The sequence below is a fragment of the Hyla sarda genome, unplaced genomic scaffold, assembly GCF_029499605.1.
Source record: "Hyla sarda isolate aHylSar1 unplaced genomic scaffold, aHylSar1.hap1 scaffold_3372, whole genome shotgun sequence".
Taxonomy (NCBI): Eukaryota; Metazoa; Chordata; class Amphibia; order Anura; family Hylidae; genus Hyla; species Hyla sarda.
The window spans coordinates 2,331-18,215 of record NW_026610123.1 but is presented as its reverse complement, the minus strand read 5'-3'; the positions used below and the strand labels follow the sequence as shown (position 1 = coordinate 18,215).

The window sequence follows — 15,885 nt, the reverse complement described above, 5'->3', positions numbered from 1 at the left end:
CACAAATCCCTTTGGTTACATACACAACAAAGCTGGGTTGTTGTTGTTTACACTCTGCAAGGCCTGTGGAAGTGAGTGACATCATAGCACTGTAGTTCTGAGGGTTCAAGATGGATGCAACAATCTCCTGTTGCTTCTATGAAGGCCATAATAGACGACATCACCAAACAGCTCCATAGTCACATACACAGCAAAGGAGAGATGTTGTTTACACCTAGTGATGTCAGTGGTATTGAGTGACATCACAGCACAGTGCTAAGGCTCCTGGGCCTGGACACAGCAGCGGCTGCAATATCTCAACGGAGAATACGTTTATATCTATGTGTGTGTGTGCGCATATATATATATATATATATATATATATATATATATATATATATTCTCCGCCGAAATCACTTTTAAACCCATTTCCACCTTTTTTTCCCTTCTCTTCCTCTTACTTTTTTTTCACGTTTTTTTACGTTTTTCTCCTTTTCGCCTCTTTTCTGGGCGTATTATTCTTCTTTTTCTTCTTTTTTTTCGTCTAATGCATACCCCATCAGTGCAGCAATGCTTATTCAATACCGCCAGCAGATGGAGACACTGGGGGATAATTTTCTAAGGATTTATACTGATTTTTCCTGTCTGAATTTGTCGCACAGAAAGTTGCAGGCCAAATATGTGTGACATTTCTGCGACTTTAGCTTCTAGAGCATTTTTACAACATTATACATAGGTGCTGAATACATAAAAAGCGACTGTTCAGCGACAGACAAGTCGCATCGGCTGAAAGTAGGCCAGAATGTCAGTCCATGTTGGAGCAGGTTTAGATACAGTCTAAAGCATAGATCTCAAAGTCTGTGCACAGAATTTAGCAAGGGCCTCGCACCTTCTGATGCATCAGGTAGGTGCACAATAGCATAGCCTAACCCTCTGTACTTTGGTCTATATTGATGCGGGACATAGACAGCCAGCTGATGACCAATCCATTAGTGCAATGGATGGCTGGAAGCATTTGTCTTTGCCTTTGCAATACCACAGAAGCAATGCATGGTCAATGTACAGCAATGACACACCTGTGTGAACAGCCAGGAGACCCCCCCCCCCCCCCCCCCCCGCCATGTTATGTTACATAGTTACATAGTTAGTACGGTCGAAAAAAGACATATGTCCATCACGTTCAACCAGGGAATTAAGGGGTAGGGGTGTGGCGCGATATTGGGGAAGGGATGAGATTTTATATTTCTTCATAAGCATTAATCTTATTTTGTCAATTAGGAACATTCAGCACCCACCCGCTATCAAGGCAGCTGCCTATCATGTCATGCCCTACCTGCACAGGTGTGCTGGCTACTCAAATGATCCAATTAAGGAGGCCATTTAGTCAGCAGCAGCAGAAGTCCTGTGCCTGGACGCTCCAACAGGGGCCAGACACAAGCAGAAGCAGAAGCAGCAGAAGCAGCAGCAGCGCCACCTTTTGTTTTTTGGCTGCAGCAGCAGCAAGGCCCACAGGGCTGGCTAGCTGGCTAGCCAGCAAGCAGGTAGCAATGAAAGTAGGAATCTTTCTTTTTAACCCTGTAAGGGGGTGGTGCACTGTACCCGAAGATACTGCCATATCGGGTCAATACATAGGGCGACGGAAGCAAGCTTCGAAATCGGCCCCCGTTCTCAAAAATCCATTTAATATATGGTCCCCAGATAGGGGACGTATCAGATATTAAACTGATAAGAACAGATACTACACTTGATCTTAGCCAAAAGGCCGAGAAGCGATAACCGTGAAAGGGGCGGGCCCAACAAGGTCCCCTTCATGGGCACTATCACTGCTTGCTGTCAGGGAGGCTGCCAGACAATTTTCCATGCACACTCTGGGCTGGGGGGCAGTCAACCACCAGTACACACAGCAGAACCTAAACCCATACCATTATTGCTAAGCAGCAAGACAGGGGCCCATTGCACTCCCACGGGGCCTTTTTAAATGCAATCCATAACCCGGATTTGCCAGGAACCCTTCTTACTCCTCCTACTTGCATGTGACACTGGGCTTAGGATCTGCATAGGAAACACACACACAAGCACACACCTACCTTTGTTGCCTGCAGATGCCTCCTTGGCTGTCCCCAAACGGTATCAAACCAACACCCACGGGAAGCTGTAAGCATAGAGGACATGCCTGCACCCCATTGGACTTACCTGTGTGGGTTAAATCCGGGTTATTTGACAACCTATGGCGGTGATGGTTCTGCTCAGGCAGAGCAGTGCTGATGCTCCTCATAAAGCTGTCGCTGCTTTGAAGGTTCTAGGTGACATCACAAATCCCTTTGGTTACATACACAACAAAGCTGGGTTGTTGTTGTTTACACTCTGCAAGGCCTGTGGAAGTGAGTGACATCATAGCACTGTAGTTCTGAGGGTTCAAGATGGATGCAACAATCTCCTGTTGCTTCTATGAAGGCCATAATAGATGACATCACCAAACAGCTCCATAGTCACATACACAGCAAAGGAGAGATGTTGTTTACACCTAGTGATGTCAGTGGTATTGAGTGACATCACAGCACAGTGCTAAGGCTCCTGGGCCTGGACACAGCAGCGGCTGCAATATCTCAACGGAGAATACGTTTATATCTATGTGTGTGTGTGCGCATATATATATATATATATATATATATATATATATATATATATATATATTTCTCCGCCGAAATCACTTTTAAACCCATTTCCACCTTTTTTTCCCTTCTCTTCCTCTTACTTTTTTTTCACGTTTTTTTACGTTTTTCTCCTTTTCGCCTCTTTTCTGGGCGTATTATTCTTCTTTTTCTTCTTTTTTTTCGTCTAATGCATACCCCATCAGTGCAGCAATGCTTATTCAATACCGCCAGCAGATGGAGACACTGGGGGATAATTTTCTAAGGATTTATACTGATTTTTCCTGTCTGAATTTGTCGCACAGAAAGTTGCAGGCCAAATATGTGTGACATTTCTGCGACTTTAGCTTCTAGAGCATTTTTACAACATTATACATAGGTGCTGAATACATAAAAAGCGACTGTTCAGCGACAGACAAGTCGCATCGGCTGAAAGTAGGCCAGAATGTCAGTCCATGTTGGAGCAGGTTTAGATACAGTCTAAAGCATAGATCTCAAAGTCTGTGCACAGAATTTAGCAAGGGCCTCGCACCTTCTGATGCATCAGGTAGGTGCACAATAGCATAGCCTAACCCTCTGTACTTTGGTCTATATTGATGCGGGACATAGACAGCCAGCTGATGACCAATCCATTAGTGCAATGGATGGCTGGAAGCATTTGTCTTTGCCTTTGCAATACCACAGAAGCAATGCATGGTCAATGTACAGCAATGACACACCTGTGTGAACAGCCAGGAGACCCCCCCCCCCCCCATGTTATGTTACATAGTTACATAGTTAGTACGGTCGAAAAAAGACATATGTCCATCACGTTCAACCAGGGAATTAAGGGGTAGGGGTGTGGCGCGATATTGGGGAAGGGATGAGATTTTATATTTCTTCATAAGCATTAATCTTATTTTGTCAATTAGGAACATTCAGCACCCACCCGCTATCAAGGCAGCTGCCTATCATGTCATGCCCTACCTGCACAGGTGTGCTGGCTACTCAAATGATCCAATTAAGGAGGCCATTTAGTCAGCAGCAGCAGAAGTCCTGTGCCTGGACGCTCCAACAGGGGCCAGACACAAGCAGAAGCAGAAGCAGCAGAAGCAGCAGCAGCACCACCTTTTGTTTTTTGGCTGCAGCAGCAGCAAGGCCCACAGGGCTGGCTAGCTGGCTAGCCAGCAAGCAGGTAGCAATGAAAGTAGGAATCTTTCTTTTTAACCCTGTAAGGGGGTGGTGCACTGTACCCGAAGATACTGCCATATCGGGTCAATGCATAGGGCGACGGAAGCAAGCTTCGAAATCGGCCCCCGTTCTCAAAAATCCATTTAATATATGGTCCCCAGATAGGGGACGTATCAGATATTAAACTGATAAGAACAGATACTACACTTGATCTTAGCCAAAAGGCCGAGAAGCGATAACCGTGAAAGGGGCGGGCCCAACAAGGTCCCCTTCATGGGCACTATCACTGCTTGCTGTCAGGGAGGCTGCCAGACAATTTTCCATGCACACTCTGGGCTGGGGGGCAGTCAACCACCAGTACACACAGCAGAACCTAAACCCATACCATTATTGCTAAGCAGCAAGACAGGGGCCCATTGCACTCCCACGGGGCATTTTTAAATGCAATCCATAACCCGGATTTGCCAGGAACCCTTCTTACTCCTCCTACTTGCATGTGACACTGGGCTTAGGATCTGCATAGGAAACACACACACAAGCACACACCTACCTTTGTTGCCTGCAGATGCCTCCTTGGCTGTCCCCAAACGGTATCAAACCAACACCCACGGGAAGCTGTAAGCATAGAGGACATGCCTGCACCCCATTGGACTTACCTGTGTGGGTTAAATCCGGGTTATTTGACAACCTATGGCGGTGATGGTTCTGCTCAGGCAGAGCAGTGCTGATGCTCCTCATAAAGCTGTCGCTGCTGTGAAGGTTCTAGGTGACATCACAAATCCCTTTGGTTACATACACAACAAAGCTGGGTTGTTGTTGTTTACACTCTGCAAGGCCTGTGGAAGTGAGTGACATCATAGCACTGTAGTTCTGAGGGTTCAAGATGGATGCAACAATCTCCTGTTGCTTCTATGAAGGCCGTAATAGACGACATCACCAAACAGCTCCATAGTCACATACACAGCAAAGGAGAGATGTTGTTTACACCTAGTGATGTCAGTGGTATTGAGTGACATCACAGCACAGTGCTAAGGCTCCTGGGCCTGGACACAGCAGCGGCTGCAATATCTCAACGGAGAATACGTTTATATCTATGTGTGTGTGTGCGCATATATATATATATATATATATATATATATATATATATATATATTTCTCCGCCGAAATCACTTTTAAACCCATTTCCACCTTTTTTTCCCTTCTCTTCCTCTTACTTTTTTTTCACGTTTTTTTACGTTTTTCTCCTTTTCGCCTCTTTTCTGGGCGTATTATTCTTCTTTTTCTTCTTTTTTTTCGTCTAATGCATACCCCATCAGTGCAGCAATGCTTATTCAATACCGCCAGCAGATGGAGACACTGGGGGATAATTTTCTAAGGATTTATACTGATTTTTCCTGTCTGAATTTGTCGCACAGAAAGTTGCAGGCCAAATATGTGTGACATTTCTGCGACTTTAGCTTCTAGAGCATTTTTACAACATTATACATAGGTGCTGAATACATAAAAAGCGACTGTTCAGCGACAGACAAGTCGCATCGGCTGAAAGTAGGCCAGAATGTCAGTCCATGTTGGAGCAGGTTTAGATACAGTCTAAAGCATAGATCTCAAAGTCTGTGCACAGAATTTAGCAAGGGCCTCGCACCTTCTGATGCATCAGGTAGGTGCACAATAGCATAGCCTAACCCTCTGTACTTTGGTCTATATTGATGCGGGACATAGACAGCCAGCTGATGACCAATCCATTAGTGCAATGGATGGCTGGAAGCATTTGTCTTTGCCTTTGCAATACCACAGAAGCAATGCATGGTCAATGTACAGCAATGACACACCTGTGTGAACAGCCAGGAGACCCCCCCCCCCCCCCCCCATGTTATGTTACATAGTTACATAGTTAGTACGGTCGAAAAAAGACATATGTCCATCACGTTCAACCAGGGAATTAAGGGGTAGGGGTGTGGCGCGATATTGGGGAAGGGATGAGATTTTATATTTCTTCATAAGCATTAATCTTATTTTGTCAATTAGGAACATTCAGCACCCACCCGCTATCAAGGCAGCTGCCTATCATGTCATGCCCTACCTGCACAGGTGTGCTGGCTACTCAAATGATCCAATTAAGGAGGCCATTTAGTCAGCAGCAGCAGAAGTCCTGTGCCTGGACGCTCCAACAGGGGCCAGACACAAGCAGAAGCAGAAGCAGCAGAAGCAGCAGCAGCACCACCTTTTGTTTTTTGGCTGCAGCAGCAGCAAGGCCCACAGGGCTGGCTAGCTGGCTAGCCAGCAAGCAGGTAGCAATGAAAGTAGGAATCTTTCTTTTTAACCCTGTAAGGGGGTGGTGCACTGTACCCGAAGATACTGCCATATCGGGTCAATGCATAGGGCGACGGAAGCAAGCTTCGAAATCGTCCCCCGTTCTCAAAAATCCATTTAATATATGGTCCCCAGATAGGGGACGTATCAGATATTAAACTGATAAGAACAGATTTTTTTTTTTTTTTTTTTTTATTGAAAAGGAAATATACAATACATAACCAAGTAAATCATTCAAAAAATTACATATTCATCTGAAAACACATGAATAACACATATTTGACATATACAATATATACAGGAAGCATGTCTTTACATGTACATATAACAAAAAGCTTTCCCTTCATGACTTTCCCTCAGAAAAAATAAATTGCAGCGGATTCTGTCCCTCCAACTGTCCCTTCATATCAGGATATAATCTGTAAGAAAAGAAAAAGAAAGACAAATAAGAATACAATCATAACCAGTACTTCCATTTTTTGTGTTTCCAGATCCCCTCTGCATCATCAGAACCATAGTTTTTCCTATCACATAATACGTAAAGGTAAATTTTACCACGGATCATGCCCAGACATTCCTTCACACTTACTTCAGTTTGATTGAAAATCCTAATATTCCTTACATCCCACAGAACCTCTTTTACACAATTTACTATGAACCATAACACTCTTGCCTTCTCTCTCTCCACTGCACACAAACCAAACATCATCATATTAAAGGATAAGATTTCAATTCCAGTAAGATTTTTAATTAGACCAGACATTTTTCTCCACACAGACTTCGCATAACCACACTCCCAAAACACATGTACATAATTCTCACATCCACCGCAACCATCCCTGGGACACACTTCACTGTCTACCAATCTCCTTCTCCTCTGAAATTCCCTTGTTGGCAGACACCCATGAGCTAACATCCAAGACAAGTCCTTTTGTTTATTTGTCAGTTCCTTGTGACTGACATTTTTCCACACTACCTTACAATCCTTCTCAGACAGACCTCCCACACATTCCACTGTTTCTCTCTGCTCCAACACTTTCATCACCTTCTTACTATCATTCCATTCAGTCACACATTCCAGATTATTTTTCCTGACACACCGCCCTATTCTCTGATAGAACCAAGGAACCTCAAAACTTACAGGTACCCTTAAGTCCCTTTCCATTAGCTTATATTTCAACAACACATTACCAGCCAAATACCTTACCATGCACCCAAACACACATTCCTTCTTACTTACAGCGAGACAAAAACTGACATACTTCACAGCCAGGAACACTTCCACATTCATCATTCCTTTCCCACCATGCATTCTGCTTTTCACCACCTTCCCACGACTCAATTTCTCCATCCTTGAATTCCATAAGAAAACAAAGATCTGCCTGATAATTCTTGCCAGACACCTATCCGGTGGAGGAAACACATAATTAACATAAAGCAAAATAGGAATTATAACAGCTTTAATAACCAGAATCCTTCCCTCAATCGATAAAGTCCTTAAAGACCAGAAGTTTATTTTATTCCCCACCCTCCCCAAAACCCTCTCCCAACTTTCTTTCCCATACAAATCATTATCAAACACCACCCCAAGCACTTCCACACCCCCCTCTCTCACAGGCCACTCGCACAACCCACTCTCTCCCCACCCCTCAAAAAATTTACAACCACTCTTCCCAACATTAAGCTTAAACCCACTCATTAAACAGAAACACTCAATCAATAACTTAGCACGCCTTACCCCTGCCATTGACTTACATACAACAGTAACATCATCCATGTAACCAATCACTCGCATATCCTTCCCATGACTACCAGGTATTTCTATACCCCGCATCACCTTATCTCTCCTAATCATCCCCAACAAAGGCTCAATCATACAAATAAAAAGAATTGGCGACAGGGGACACCCCTGCCGCACTCCAGATTTTATACTCACTTCCCTACTCAGAAAACCATTGACCTGAATCTTACTATAAATGTCCCTATACAAACATTCAATCCACTTCACCATTCTGTCCGGCACATTCATCCTCCTCAAAACCCTAAACAATAAATCATGCACCACCCTATCATACGCTTTTTCAAAATCCACCGTAACAACAGCCACACCTTGCTTCCTAGTTTTACAGTCCCACAATACATCCCTCAGACCTAACAGACATTCAGAAATCCTACGATCAGGCACTGTACACATTTGCTCCTCACCTACCATACAATCAATCACATCCTTTAACCTACTCGCAATAACTTTAGCAATAATTTTGTAATCACAATTCAAGAGCGCTATAGGCCTCCAATTTTTAAGATCCCTCTTATCCCCTTTTTTAAACAATAACACAGTCACACTCTCACTCATACTTTTAGATAACTTCCCTCTCCTAAGTACTTCCTTACACACCTCCCATACATAATCCCCTAACATATCCCAAAACACAAGATAAAATTCCACAGGCAAACCATCACTCCCTGCCACCTTTCCTTTCTTCATCCCATTCACAGCATCCTCCACCTCACTCTTCCTCACATCCTCTTCCATAAAGAACCCATCAATTTCATCCAAACGCTTATCCACATATCCCAAACATTCCTCCTCTAGAGTCACGTCCCGCTCCTTCTCCGTGAATAAATCAGAATAAAACTTCCACACTTCCTCTAACACCTCATCCTTACCAAAGACCTCTACCCCATCATTCGTAAAAACACTCATCATCTCAGTTTTTTTACTGAATGCCTTTTTAAAGAAAAATTTGCTACATTTCTCATCCTTCTCTTTCACTTCAACCCTAGCCTGTGCAATAATCTTCCTTCCATTCCTCTCCAGACACTCATTCACACTTCCACGAGCTTCCTCAATCTCCTTCTCAACACTCATCCCCAAACGCCTCAATTCATACAAATACTCTAACCTTCTTTGCCATCTCTCATACTCTTCTCTATCTTTCCTCCCTTTCTCACACCCTTTTTTAATAAAAAACCTTTTAGTCTCTAACTTCACCCACTCCCACCACTCAACCACACTATAAAATGCATCCTTCCTCAACACCCATCCATCAAAACGCTCCCTATATTCTTGTAATACACATTCATTATCCAATAAAGACACATTCAACTTCCAAACACCCTTTCCATACTCACTTAGACCACCACCTTTTACCACACACTCAATCCAGGCATGATCCGTGAACGGTAACCTCCTCCGTCTGAAATTAGAAACAGACATTAGTTTTGAGACAAAAATGAAATCAATACGCGAACTTGTATTGTTAGAAAAATATGTATAACCGATAGTACCATCATTATGGGCAACAAAGGAATCCTTTAACCCAAATAAATTTACAATCTCTTTAAGCTGCTTACTAGTACTGTCTAAACCAGACCCACCACCCACCGTAGTACTACTCCTATCCCCCTCTGTTATTATACAATTGAAATCCCCTATAAGGAACACATCATCCCTCCCACTCAAAAAGAAATATAATTTCTCAAACACCTCCCCTCTTTCCTTCCTCCCAGTTGGAGCATAAACATTAATTACTTTATATGTGAAACCCCTGAAAATAAAATGCACTAATAATACCCTACCCGGAACAATATGGACAACTTTTTTAACAACAAACTCATTACTTTTGAACAAAATCCCCACCCCCGAATTACGTTCCATTGAACCAGACCATACCGATTGCCCATAAGGCCAGGAGATATTTGGCTCCCCATCCAAGCAGCACTCCTGGAGACCTAGAACATCAAAAGAATATCTAGAAAGTAAATCAAAAATGGCGGATCTCCTTTCTAAAGATCTAATACTGCGGACATTTAGAGAACCAATTGTTAAACTCATTCAAACATTTGAAGGAAAAAAAGGAAATACAAAATCAAGCATTATCAAAAGGAGGCCTAGCCTTTCCCCGACCTCTACCCTTATTTTTTGCCTCCCCTTCCTTAAACTTAAGAGTCTTTGTCAATTTTTTGACTGAACATTCCTCCAAATAACCTGTGCCCAGGGAGGATAAAGAGGAGTCAGAATCAATCTGACATGACGACCCTCCACCTGCCTCCTCCCTTCCCGGGCTAGGAAAGTTCTCAATCCTTTGACTCTGAGGAGTCGGACAGTCATCCTCCGATTCTTCCACCGGCATCTTTCTCTTCAAGGATTCTTTGTCCACAGTCATCTCCTCTGGCGGATCAGAGGCCTCCGAAACAGATGCCCCCGAAACAGACTCCACCTTCTCCCCCTCTGCCACCAAAGCATCCGGAACAGACCTAGAAATGGAAGGAAAAACAGGGGCAGACTCTGCTTCACTGGTCAGCACGCTAACCTCTGCATCGCCTGCCCTGGCAGCATTGGAGTCCTCAGGAACTGTCCCACCTCGAAGAGCCATTGCATATGATCGGGGTGCCCCGGACTGGTAAGTGGGGCAACTCCTAGCCAGGTGATCCGAAGAACCACAGAAATGACACTTGCGTTTCTCGGGACAGTCTGCAGTGCGGTGATCAGGCTTGTGGCAGTTCCTGCAAACCTGCCCGGTTGTACAGTTCTCTCTGGTATGACCAAAGCAAAAACAGTCCCGGCAAAAACTTGGCATCCCCGGGTAGTGCAGAAACCCCCTGTTGTTCCCTATCGCAAAGTTCTGCGGGGGGTGACAAAAACCTTCAGCACCACCCTCGGGGGCAGGCCTAAACTCCACCCAAAAACGTCTCATGCCTGTGAAAGTCCCCAGGATGTTATTTTTCCTCTCCGCACCAGAAACAGACACACAATACCTTCTTAGAAAGGTCTGGATCTCCTCATCCCGCACAAAAGGGTTGTACATATGCACTACCACTGGAACTTTCTTAGGCCGAGCCTCGCAGGAAATGAATCGGATCCCTTGTAGGTCAGGGTGAGAAGCATTCTCCTTACTCCGGTAGAGACAGGTACGGAGATCATCCAGGTTGTAGAAGGTCACGTCAAAGAATCCTTGGCTGGGAAAGACCTGGACACAGAAGATGGAAGCATGCGGCATCCTCAGCACTCCTTCCACGACCTTCTGCTGGACATGCAAAATCCCGTAGGCACTCCTCTTTTCCTCCTCGATAAACAGCCGTACTGTATTAGGAGCGTTCGGCGCATTAGCCATCATCTTCGGCAGACCCGTCCTCCGATGATCACCTTCCCGTTATCCTGGGACTAAGCCCTCTCCCCAATAGCAGCAGGTGGGTGAAGCCCAGGCAATAAACCTGGGCGATCCCACAAGGCCGAGGAGAGGGGTACCCGAATACCTTAGGGCAAGACACTTGATCTTAGCCAAAAGGCCGAGAAGCGATAACCGTGAAAGGGGCGGGCCCAACAAGGTCCCCTTCATGGGCACTATCACTGCTTGCTGTCAGGGAGGCTGCCAGACAATTTTCCATGCACACTCTGGGCTGGGGGGCAGTCAACCACCAGTACACACAGCAGAACCTAAACCCATACCATTATTGCTAAGCAGCAAGACAGGGGCCCATTGCACTCCCACGGGGCCTTTTTAAATGCAATCCATAACCCGGATTTGCCAGGAACCCTTCTTACTCCTCCTACTTGCATGTGACACTGGGCTTAGGATCTGCATAGGAAACACACACACAAGCACACACCTACCTTTGTTGCCTGCAGATGCCTCCTTGGCTGTCCCCAAACGGTATCAAACCAACACCCACGGGAAGCTGTAAGCATAGAGGACATGCCTGCACCCCATTGGACTTACCTGTGTGGGTTAAATCCGGGTTATTTGACAACCTATGGCGGTGATGGTTCTGCTCAGGCAGAGCAGTGCTGATGCTCCTCATAAAGCTGTCGCTGCTGTGAAGGTTCTAGGTGACATCACAAATCCCTTTGGTTACATACACAACAAAGCTGGGTTGTTGTTGTTTACACTCTGCAAGGCCTGTGGAAGTGAGTGACATCATAGCACTGTAGTTCTGAGGGTTCAAGATGGATGCAACAATCTCCTGTTGCTTCTATGAAGGCCGTAATAGACGACATCACCAAACAGCTCCATAGTCACATACACAGCAAAGGAGAGATGTTGTTTACACCTAGTGATGTCAGTGGTATTGAGTGACATCACAGCACAGTGCTAAGGCTCCTGGGCCTGGACACAGCAGCGGCTGCAATATCTCAACGGAGAATACGTTTATATCTATGTGTGTGTGTGCGCATATATATATATATATATATATATATATATATATATATTTCTCCGCCGAAATCACTTTTAAACCCATTTCCACCTTTTTTTCCCTTCTCTTCCTCTTACTTTTTTTTCACGTTTTTTTACGTTTTTCTCCTTTTCGCCTCTTTTCTGGGCGTATTATTCTTCTTTTTCTTCTTTTTTTTCGTCTAATGCATACCCCATCAGTGCAGCAATGCTTATTCAATACCGCCAGCAGATGGAGACACTGAGGGATAATTTTCTAAGGATTTATACTGATTTTTCCTGTCTGAATTTGTCGCACAGAAAGTTGCAGGCCAAATATGTGTGACATTTCTGCGACTTTAGCTTCTAGAGCATTTTTACAACATTATACATAGGTGCTGAATACATAAAAAGCGACTGTTCAGCGACAGACAAGTCGCATCGGCTGAAAGTAGGCCAGAATGTCAGTCCATGTTGGAGCAGGTTTAGATACAGTCTAAAGCATAGATCTCAAAGTCTGTGCACAGAATTTAGCAAGGGCCTCGCACCTTCTGATGCATCAGGTAGGTGCACAATAGCATAGCCTAACCCTCTGTACTTTGGTCTATATTGATGCGGGACATAGACAGCCAGCTGATGACCAATCCATTAGTGCAATGGATGGCTGGAAGCATTTGTCTTTGCCTTTGCAATACCACAGAAGCAATGCATGGTCAATGTACAGCAATGACACACCTGTGTGAACAGCCAGGAGACCCCCCCCCCCCCCCATGTTATGTTACATAGTTACATAGTTAGTACGGTCGAAAAAAGACATATGTCCATCACGTTCAACCAGGGAATTAAGGGGTAGGGGTGTGGCGCGATATTGGGGAAGGGATGAGATTTTATATTTCTTCATAAGCATTAATCTTATTTTGTCAATTAGGAACATTCAGCACCCACCCGCTATCAAGGCAGCTGCCTATCATGTCATGCCCTACCTGCACAGGTGTGCTGGCTACTCAAATGATCCAATTAAGGAGGCCATTTAGTCAGCAGCAGCAGAAGTCCTGTGCCTGGACGCTCCAACAGGGGCCAGACACAAGCAGAAGCAGAAGCAGCAGAAGCAGCAGCAGCACCACCTTTTGTTTTTTGGCTGCAGCAGCAGCAAGGCCCACAGGGCTGGCTAGCTGGCTAGCCAGCAAGCAGGTAGCAATGAAAGTAGGAATCTTTCTTTTTAACCCTGTAAGGGGGTGGTGCACTGTACCCGAAGATACTGCCATATCGGGTCAATGCATAGGGCGACGGAAGCAAGCTTCGAAATCGGCCCCCGTTCTCAAAAATCCATTTAATATATGGTCCCCAGATAGGGGACGTATCAGATATTAAACTGATAAGAACAGATTTTTTTTTTTTTTTTTACATTTTTATTGAAAAAACTCAAAAACTTAAATACATCACAAAAAATGTTTACAATACATCAAATACTGTTTTCCATAAATGTAAATTCCACATAGCTAATGCTTTTTTCTGCCCATATCTCTTTTTATCAATTAAATAGTACAAGTAAACTTCACTGTATATCATCTTCAAACATTCTTTTTCACAAATAAAATCTCTTTTGAAGACAAGGATATTACGAACTTTCCATAATACATTTTTTGTACAGTTGATAAAAATCCACAAAATTCTCTCTTTTTCTTTCGTAACTCCATCACTTTTGCCATATAAAACAACTTCATGATTTAAAACTTTTAGACCTGTTAGGAATTTCAATAAAGAACCAATTAGTCTAAAAACCTTTTGTGCAAAATAACAATTCCAGAAAAGGTGCAAAACAGTTTCATCTATATTGCAATTATCCCGGGGACAGACACATACAGCATTTAGACCTCTTCTATATTGGAAAAATCTTACCGGAAGACACTCATGGATAATCATCCATGCTAAATCCTTGTGCTCATTAAAAAGATATGGCTCGTTTACCTTTTTCCATATTTGTACACACCTATTATAAGAAAAATTAGAGACCATACATATTTCTTCTTGCAAATTTAACTGTACTTCTATCTTACGAGCATCCCTCAAGGTTAACAAGTCAAAGTCTTTAAGGTTATACATACGTATAATTTTTTCTAAGATGGCATAATGTTTAGGCGGAGTTAAAAGTTCAGGAGAAGATAATGATAAAAACACCCATTCTCTTTTTCTAAAAATATGTCCCGCAGAGTACTTTAAAAAACAGGACCATACACTTTTCATAAAAAGTCCCCTAAAACACCAACTAAAAAACCTTAAGTATAAAAATTTTCTAATACAGGGAACCTGTTTTCCTCCATTTTTTTGTGACTTATACATAGTATCTCTTTTTAATTTTTCTGCTTTAGAACTCCATAGAAACTCAAAGAGAATCCTCTGAAGTTGCCTAGACATAAGTTCATTAGGAGGATAAATCATATTTAAATAGAGCATAATGGGTATTAGCATAGCCTTAATCACCAAAATTTTACCTTCTAAGGATAATTTCCTAAGGGACCAAAAGTCTACCTTTTTCTTTACCTTTTCTTTTACCATTAGCCAACTTTCCTCACCATTGTTATTTTTATCAAAGATGACTCCAAGGATTTTTATTTTTTCTGACTGTAATTTTAGGTTTGGTATTTGCACGTTTTCCCATTTACCTATATAAAAACAGTCACATTTAGATAAATTAAGTTTAAAAGCAGAAGCTTTACAAAAGAAATCAGTAACATCAACAACTCTTTGTAAAGAGAAGGCACTTTCACAAAAAACATTAATATCATCCATATAGCCACACACTTTAAGGGTGGCACTATTACCTCCAGGAACTGGCACTCCTTTTATTATTTTATCATTCCTTATTAAGTTTAACAGAGGTTCTATTGCACATATAAACAGTATAGGAGACAGAGGGCAGCCTTGCTTTACCCCTGATGATAAATTAATAAAATCTGTAAGGAAACCATTTATTAAAATCCTGCTAAAAGAACCTTTATATAAGAGAGCAATTTGCTTAATAAATATGTTAGGAAAACCCATGCGTTGTAAAACCATCCATAAAAAACAATGTGATACTCTATCGAACGCTTTATGAAAATCTAGAGATAGAATGGCTAGATTTTGATTCCGCTCTTGCTGATACCATATGACGTCCCTAATAGCATTTAAAGGTTCAGCTACACTCCTTCCTGGGACACCACATACCTGATCCACATGGATGACCTTGTACAAAAACGGCTTCATTCTGTTAACAAAAATTTTTGACATAATCTTATAATCAACATTAAGAAGCGTAATTGGTCTCCAATTTTCTAAGCTGTTCCTATCCCCCTTTTTGGGGATCAGAGACACTATACCACTCCTCCAAGATAAAGGTAGAACATCAGAATTAAAAGCCTCCTTAAAAATATTAAGCAAATCATCTTTAAAAATTTCCCAAAAGGTTTTATAAAACTCTACAGGAAGTCCATCAGAACCTGGTGTTTTACCTGTGGATAAACTTTTAGCAGCAATTTCTAATTCTTGGCATCTTACTTCTGTGCAAAGTGCATCTTGGTCCTCCTTACTTAAACCACAATCTAAAGTGCTTAGGAGAAAATTAGCAGCAGATATATCAA

At 42.9% G+C, this 15,885-nt stretch overlaps 4 non-coding genes across 4 annotated transcripts; all 4 read right to left on the bottom strand.

The window, feature by feature from the left end:
- Positions 1-1,562: 1,562 nt before the first annotated feature.
- Positions 1,563-1,753, bottom strand: LOC130330655 (U2 spliceosomal RNA). The gene has a single exon (XR_008873771.1). It is a non-coding gene; the product is annotated as a U2 spliceosomal RNA (small nuclear RNA).
- Positions 1,754-3,846: 2,093 nt separating this feature from the next.
- Positions 3,847-4,037, bottom strand: LOC130330654 (U2 spliceosomal RNA). The gene has a single exon (XR_008873770.1). It is a non-coding gene; the product is annotated as a U2 spliceosomal RNA (small nuclear RNA).
- Positions 4,038-6,130: 2,093 nt separating this feature from the next.
- On the bottom strand, positions 6,131-6,317 carry LOC130330657 (U2 spliceosomal RNA). Its single transcript, XR_008873772.1, has one exon. It is a non-coding gene; the product is annotated as a U2 spliceosomal RNA (small nuclear RNA).
- A 7,181-nt stretch (positions 6,318-13,498) lies between these two features.
- LOC130330658 (U2 spliceosomal RNA) lies at positions 13,499-13,690 on the bottom strand. The gene has a single exon (XR_008873773.1). It is a non-coding gene; the product is annotated as a U2 spliceosomal RNA (small nuclear RNA).
- Positions 13,691-15,885: the final 2,195 nt, after the last annotated feature.